General features: G+C 40.0%; 1 pseudogene; it reads left to right on the top strand.

The window, feature by feature from the left end:
* The first annotated feature begins 1,649 nt into the window (after positions 1-1,649).
* Positions 1,650-2,111, top strand: LOC100955738 (annotated as a pseudogene).
* Positions 2,112-7,773: the final 5,662 nt, after the last annotated feature.

The raw sequence follows: 7,773 nt of genomic DNA, 5'->3' as shown, positions 1-7,773 counted from the left end.
GCTAAATGCTCGATGTGGATTTATTTATGGAGTGAGGAGACTTTTAAAGTTTCCCCTGCCAAAGCCCTCCTAAATGACTATTATCTCTTAGGGACAATGTGTATCTCTGAGAAATTTTTCCATTAGGCATAGAGTGTCACCACCCTCAAATTTATTAAGTCTGTCTCTATACATGACTCTGCAAGTGGGAGAAGTATAAGGTAATGCTTTGGCATTGAACAGGCCTGGGTTTGTTCCCAAACCAGCAATTCTACACTCCCATATGTGCACAAAGAACCATGCACATAGATGGAATTTGCAGTATTAGTTTTAATAGAAAAACATGGGAAACAACCCTAAATGTCCCCAAGGAAAAGCGTGGATATGACAGAATATTGTGCAAGACTTAAAAGAAGTCACCTAGATAAAGACATGTGTAAATGTGTAAGCACATTTATCAAGTGCTTACAGTGGAATAACGGCAAATTTCTGTTCCATAGCTAATGATTTCAAGTTCACTCCCATGCTCCAATGTTGGTGATCTTCCTCGAAAACACAAGAGGGATTCAGTGGAAATCTACATCACCAATGGATATAAATATTCATTTGTCTACAGATGGATGGCTGGGGCATCTTTAATAAGAAAAACAAAAAATACCTGCTATTGAGTACTTCCTATTCTGAGTGATTTACATGGTTTTAACTCAATTAATCCTCCCAACAACCTAGTACTCCTAATAGACTATTATAATAGACCTCCTAATACATCATTAGAACCTATATTTTATAGATAAAGAAATTAAAGCACAGAGAGGATAGGAAATTTGCCCAAGGTCATACAACTAGCAATTTTAGGGCTGGTAATTCATCCCAGATAGACTGGTTCTCAATTCAGTGTGGTCTTGAGCACTTTGCTATTTCTCTGTGTGAATCAACATGGATCGATGTGAAAATAAGATGTGAGTGGAAAAAATAGGATGCAGAATTTTATATAAGACATCATTTGTGCAAACTTAAGAACACATGTATATTATAATAATGCCATGCATTGGTTACAAATATATAAACGCATTATGTAAAAGTATCTGTAAGTGGACTGACTGCAAGAAGCTACATCCAGCTCCTCAGAGTGGCTCATTGTAGAAAGAGGGGAAGAGAGGCAATAAAAGAGATGTGACTGTCTCTCGATGTTTTATCTCTTAAGAAGAAAAGCTAGAAAACAAATATAAAGATCCAACACAGTTAATTCTTATTGAGAGGTAAGCGTTCATTCTATTATTCCTTGGATTTTTCTTCATTTTAAAAATTTCCCAAAAAAGTTTAAATTTTTTAAAGTTCTCAAAATTTAAAAAACGTAAAAAAACAAACAAAAAGAAAAAAATGCCACAATTTCCAGCTGAGCTATTTACTTACTAGGATCTTGAGTATGCTACAAATATTCTCTGAGTCTCAGAGTCTTAACCAATGAAAGAGAGATGCTAAGATTATTAATACCTGCAACTTCTAGGGCCATTGCAAAAACTAAACAGGTCATGTGTGTAAAGTGCTTTGCTTTGGAGGCAAGGAGCTGGTAGCTACTATTTTTGAGACCAAGTCAGCCCAGATTTATGTAAGGTAACATAACAAGGGAAAAAGTGGGTGAAAGAATTGAGGACTTTGCTTTTCACAAGATGGTGCCGAAAGCGAAGAAGGAAGCTCCTGCCCCTCCCAAAGCCGAAGCCAAAGCATTGAAGGTCAAGAAGGCAGTGCTAAAAGGCATCCACAGCCGCAAAAAAAAGATCCATACATCACCCACCTTCCGGTGGTGAAAGACTCTGAGGCTCCGGAGGCAGCTCAAATATCCCCAGAAGAGCATCCCCGGGAGAAACAAGCTTGACCACTATGCCATCATCAAGTTCCCCCTGACCACTGAGCCTGCCATGAAGAAGATAGAAGACAACAACACACTTGTGTTCACTGTGCACATCAAACCCAACGAGCACCAGATCAAACAGACTGTGAAGAAGCTTTATGACATTGATGTGGCCAAGGTCAACACAATGATCAGGCCTGATGGCGAGAAGAAGGCATATGTTCCACTGGCTCCTGATTATGATGCTTTGGATGTTGCCAACAAAATTGGGATCATCTAAACCAAGTCCAGCTGGCTAATTCTAAATATATAACTTTTCACCATAAAAAAAAAAAAAAGAATTGAGGACTTCTGGTTTATGAGATTGCTTTTTTACAATTCTGCAAGATGATAGGTACTTTTAAAAGCAGAGGAAAGGGCCTAGGGCAGTTGTTCAGTACTTTGGGATGCCAAGATGGGAGGATCACCTGAGGCCAAGAGTTGAGACCAGCCTGGCCAACATAGTGAGACTCCATCTCTACAAAAGAATTTTTTAAATTAGCAGGGTGAGGTGGCATGCACCTATAGTCCTAGCTACCCCAGCAGGTAAAGCAGAAGTATTGCTTGAGTCCAGCAGTTCAAGGCAACAGTGAGCTATGATCAGGCCACTGCACCCCAGCCTGGGTGACAGAACAAGAGCCTGTCTCTAACAGAAAGAAAAGAAAAGGAAAGGCGATGTAAAAGGTGACAAAGCTGATATGGCTTTATCAGAAGCTGATCTGTCTTTATCTGAAGAAAAGAAAGTCAACGCCCCCCAAAAAATCTAAAAGATTGAAGCTAGCCTCAAATTGACCAGTCATTCCACAAATATTTATGTAGTCCCTGGAGTGATCATTTATTGTCCCTTTGGCACCCCAGCATTTAATCCCCCTTCCTGTGTTTGGGAAATCCACTACTGCCAAAGTCCTGTGGAAGGTAGAGCCCCCATTACCTTCCACAGAAGCCGCAAAGTCCAGGCTACTCTAGACTCGTGCTGATAACTCTGGGCATGGTGGTGTCCAACCTGCAGTCTCAGCGACTCGGGAGGCTAAGGTGAGAGGATCCTTTGCACCCAGGACTTTGAAATGCTAGTGCACTATGACTGTGCCTGTTACTAGCCACTGTGCCCCCGCATGTGTGAGTGAGATTCCTATCTCTAAAAGAAAAAAAAAATTTTTTAATTTTTTTTTGAAAAGGCCAAAGCTAGTTTGGTGCCTGTGGCTCAAGTGGCTAAGGCGCCAGCCACTTACACCTAAGGTGGCAGATTCGAATCCAGCCTGGGCCCGCCAAACAACAATGACGGCTGCAATCAAAAAATAGCCGGGCTTTGTGGCGGGTGCCTGTGGTCCCAGCTACTTGGGAGGCTGAGGCAGCAGACTTGCTTGAGCCCAGGAGTTGGAGGTTGCTGTGAGCTGAGATGGCACAGCACTCTACCCAGGGGGACAGCTTGAGGCTTTGTCTCAAAAAAAAAAAAAAAGAAAGAAAGAAAAAGCCAAAGCTGATGAACAAGCAAATTAACTGCCTACTGAATAAAACCTGATGTTATCTAAAAGAAATTTTTTAAAAATCCAACAGGCACCGAAGTATCTTTCACAATGCCTAGCATCCACTCAGAAAATTATTACACATGAAAAGAAAGATAGAAAAATGCTTTGTGCAAGAAAAACAAGCTGACAGATGATGGAAGTAGAGCTTTAAAGCAGTTATTACAAATATGGTTTAAGGAAAAATATTACCATAAGAAGAGAGAAATAAATACTATTGTAAAAGAATGATATTAAACTTCCAAAGCTGAAAATATATATATGATATCTGAAGTGAAAAATTCACTGGATAAGTTTAACAAAATACTAGGACACTGCCAATAAACAGATCAATGAACTTAAAGACAGGACAGAAAGCGCAGAAAACCCACACCCTCCCCCACTCCCCAAAGACCAACAAAAACATTCTCAGTGACCTGAGGACCCCTACCATGTGGTCTAACACTCGTAAAATTTGAGTTTCAGGAAAAAACGGGGAATGCAGAAAATATTTGAAGAAAAATAACCAAAAAGTTTCCAAAATTCATCAAAATTATAAATCCACAGATCCAAGAAACTCAAACTTTAAGCATCACACGGAAAAAGAAAGCCACATGAATGATTTAAAAAAAAATTTCCCCAAAACAACCCATGAAAAAGGCACATTATATACGAGAGACTAGGTAAGAATTACCACTAACATAAAACACTGCAAGCCAGAAGATAAAGGGAGGTCATCTAGAAAGCACAGGGAAAAAAATCGTCGATGCAGAATTCCATGTGCATGAACATATCCCAGAAATTGCAGGTGAATGAAACCTGGAACTTGAATGAATGGAAACCTGAAACCTGAAGAATACATACAATAAGAAAGAATCCCCTGCTCTGGTGGAAGATTTCCTTCAGGGAAGGAACAGTGGGGTTACTACCTTCCTGAAACACCATTCTTACAAGAGCTCAGTGAGTGACAATAGATATCACTTTGGACAATGTGGAAAATTCACTCCTGAGGAAACTGACCTGAATATGTAGATCACGTATTTCTTTGTTGTACATGTTTTGAGATTCAGTTTTTCAGACTACAAGCGTTTACAACGCACAATATCCTGAGACCATGTTGCAACTTCAGTGGGTATGAAATCAATGACCCTGGGGTTGTGGGGTGTTTTTTGTTTTTTAGTTCTCACAATATTCTTAAGTAATCTGTCCATGTTTTCCCTATAATTTATATTTTCAAAGCCCAGAATCCAAAAATATGCTTTATTTTTAATCCCATAAATTAACATTTGCATTATTAGAAGAAAGCTTAAATCATGTTTACTTTTTTTTTTGCAGATTTTGGCCAGGGCAGGGTTCAAACCCACCACCTCTGGTATATGGGGCTGATGCCCTACTCCTTGAGCTACAGGCACTGCCTAAATCACGTTTACTTTTAAGAATTGACTTTTTAGCTGGGCGTTTTAACAGCCTGAAAAGATTAGAAGTAAAAAAATCACATAGGCTAAAACTAACAAATTAGACTTTCTTATGATAAGGGTGATGGAAAGTTCATTTTAGAAACTTCAGAAAATTCCTATAAGTAAAAAGAAATACACTGATACGCCACTGCTTACATTCCTGTGTACATTGTCCTAAGATTTTTCTATAACTAAATATATATATCATTTTTATAGAAAAATAGCCTTATACTATATATCCAGCTTCATAAACAACAGCTTTCTACCTAACACACAGCAAATGAATTTAAATATACTTCTGCAAGATTTTAAACAGTTAACATATATTTCATTCTATGAATGTACATATTGAACCAACCATTATTTCCCCCTCCCAAATAAGAAGGTGAAATAAACGCATTTTCAGAAAAACGAAAGCTTCAAAAACTTGTTGCTAGCAGATCGACACAGCGAAAGAAATGTTCAAGGAAATCTCTGGCTGAAGTAAAATTATTCCAGATGGAAACTCAGAATGACACAAAGGAATGAAGAGCATCAGACGGTAAATACGTGGGTGGATATTAAAGACTTCTTTGTGGTTCTTTTATACCTTTTTATAAGATAATTTACCATTTAAAGCAAAACTGTATTGGGGGTTCCTAACACGTAAAAAGTATAACAATGATAGGACAACAATGGCAGAGAAAATGGAAGCAAACTGTGGGAAGGTTCTTCTATTATTCATGAAGTGGCGTGTTATTTGCAGGGGACTGTACTAAGGTGTATGCTGTAAGCCCTACAGCAACCGCTAAATAATTAAAACAAAAATACAAAATAAGACCATACATCTGTGAATCACAACAATGACTAGTTTTTTGAGAAAGAATTACTGCAGACACAGCCAGGCTTCCTATATTTTCACCTGCCACTATTCCAGAAATAAAACTATCCTCTAATAATTTGACTCTGGTCTAATTCCCTGGTCCTGCACTTGTGAAAATATAGAGGCAACAAAACCTATCCCAGAAAATATCTAAACAAAGTGGCCAGAAAAAGTCCAGAGGGGTCCAGAGAGAGAATTGAACTATATGGCATCCAAGTTATCCTCATTGTAAGCCCATGAGCTAACCAGAGAAGCTTGGGTCCTGAAGCCTTGACACTAGTCACCTTTATTTCCACTTAAGCAATGTTTATCACCAGTAAAGAAATATTTTGAGATCCACTTTTTAATACGGTTTAATATGTCAGAAACCAAAGGAAACATGCTGGCATTTTTAATATCAAAGGACTGGTTTTTCTAAGGCTCAGTTCCTTTTTGCAACCATGTGTCCATAGAGACAAAAACACTTGGCTTGAGTGAGCCCTTCAGAAGACATCCACTTGGACGTGCCAAACACAGATCAGAACTCCAGCGATGGAAATCAGACAGACTTTCTGAATAATCTCATCCTGGCGCTGGATCTAGGCACAGCTCTGAGTTCCTGAAAAGTCCTCTTGCTCAGCAAAGCACAGCCTGTTGCTGCATGCCTCTGGCAGCTAAGATCTTTTTTAATGGTCCTTGAATATCAGAATATGTAGACCCAGGCTAGACTTCTTCAGTGACTTTGGGCAAGTCACCAGACCTCCTCAAACCTGGTCATTACTATGTTAACAACAGCTAATACATTGGGCTTAATTTGTCCCCTGCATGGGCTCAGGGGGGTTATATATAATACACAAAGATAGCAAATAATAGCTAATAGACATGTAATAGAATATTAATAATACATATTCACTTAATACTTACAACAGATAAGGAAACTGTGACAGAGAGTTTGAGTAATTTACCCCCAAATTACAACACTGCAAGTGACGGAACCAGGAATTCAAACCCGAGCTTCTTGCCACCTCTCCTGCTGCACACCACAAGGCCTCTGGTGGAAGAATTACTAGAGACCAAGACAGCATACAATTTCAAGGGAACAATAGACAAAAACTGGGACAGAATAGTAACCTGACTTTCTGCTCATGCTCCTACAGTCACTTCGCTGCCCTCACAGCCTCCCCTTGACACTTCCAAATGTCCATCTGTGAGTACCTCCCCCGAGGATGGTGGAAAGAGCTCCCCTGCTGTCACTCTGGAGAGACCAACCTGTGTGCCAGATCTGTTCTAGGTGCTGATGTGTCCACCTAAATTGGCTCTCTTGCCCTTAGGAATCCATTCATTTGGTCTTTCAACAAATACTTACCAAGCACCTGAACCTCCATAGTTGGTCACCTCCTTACATTGACCACTTCCATAAGCTGACCTAAAGTTGATCTAATTTTCACAGACCAGACATGCACCACATGTGTGTATCAGCACAGTAGCCTAGCTCCTTAGGCTGACCACCTCCATAGATTGACCAGTCTGTAAGTTGACCATCCCAGTCCCTTGCATGGTTGACTTACAGAGCTTCCACTGTATGTGCCAAACCAGGCACTGTGCCAGTGCGTGGGAATACAATAGTGAGCAAATAGGTGGACACAGCCCAATTCAGAAGCACAAAGGTGAGGAATCAAATGATGTGCCCATCAGTCGCTAAGTGGGTAAGGAAAATGTGGTCTATTATGTACCATGGAGTACTTACCACCTGTCTCAAGAGAGAATGAAATGATATTTTCTGCAGCAACATGGATGGAGCTGGAGACCACAGTCCTAAGCGAAGTAACTCAAGGACAAAAAAATAAATCCCACTAGTCTCACTTTTTTTTTGAGCCAGAGTCTCACTTTGCTGCCCTGGGTAGAGTGCCGTAATAGCTCACAGAAACCTCAGACTCTTGGGCTCAAGAGATCCACTTGCCTCAACCTTCTGAGTAGCTGGACCTACAGGCACCTATCACAACACTATTTTTAGGGACAAGGTCTTGCTCAGGCTGGTCTCTAACTCCTGAGCTCAAGCGATCTACCTTGTTACCATCAGCACCAACACCATGATCAAGTACT

Source organism: Otolemur garnettii, unplaced genomic scaffold (assembly GCF_000181295.1).
Source record: "Otolemur garnettii isolate 467f Iridium unplaced genomic scaffold, OtoGar3 scaffold00017, whole genome shotgun sequence".
Lineage (NCBI taxonomy): Eukaryota > Metazoa > Chordata > Mammalia > Primates > Galagidae > Otolemur > Otolemur garnettii.
The sequence above is the reverse complement of the archived record's forward strand: the minus strand, read 5'-3'. Positions and strand labels throughout refer to the sequence as shown.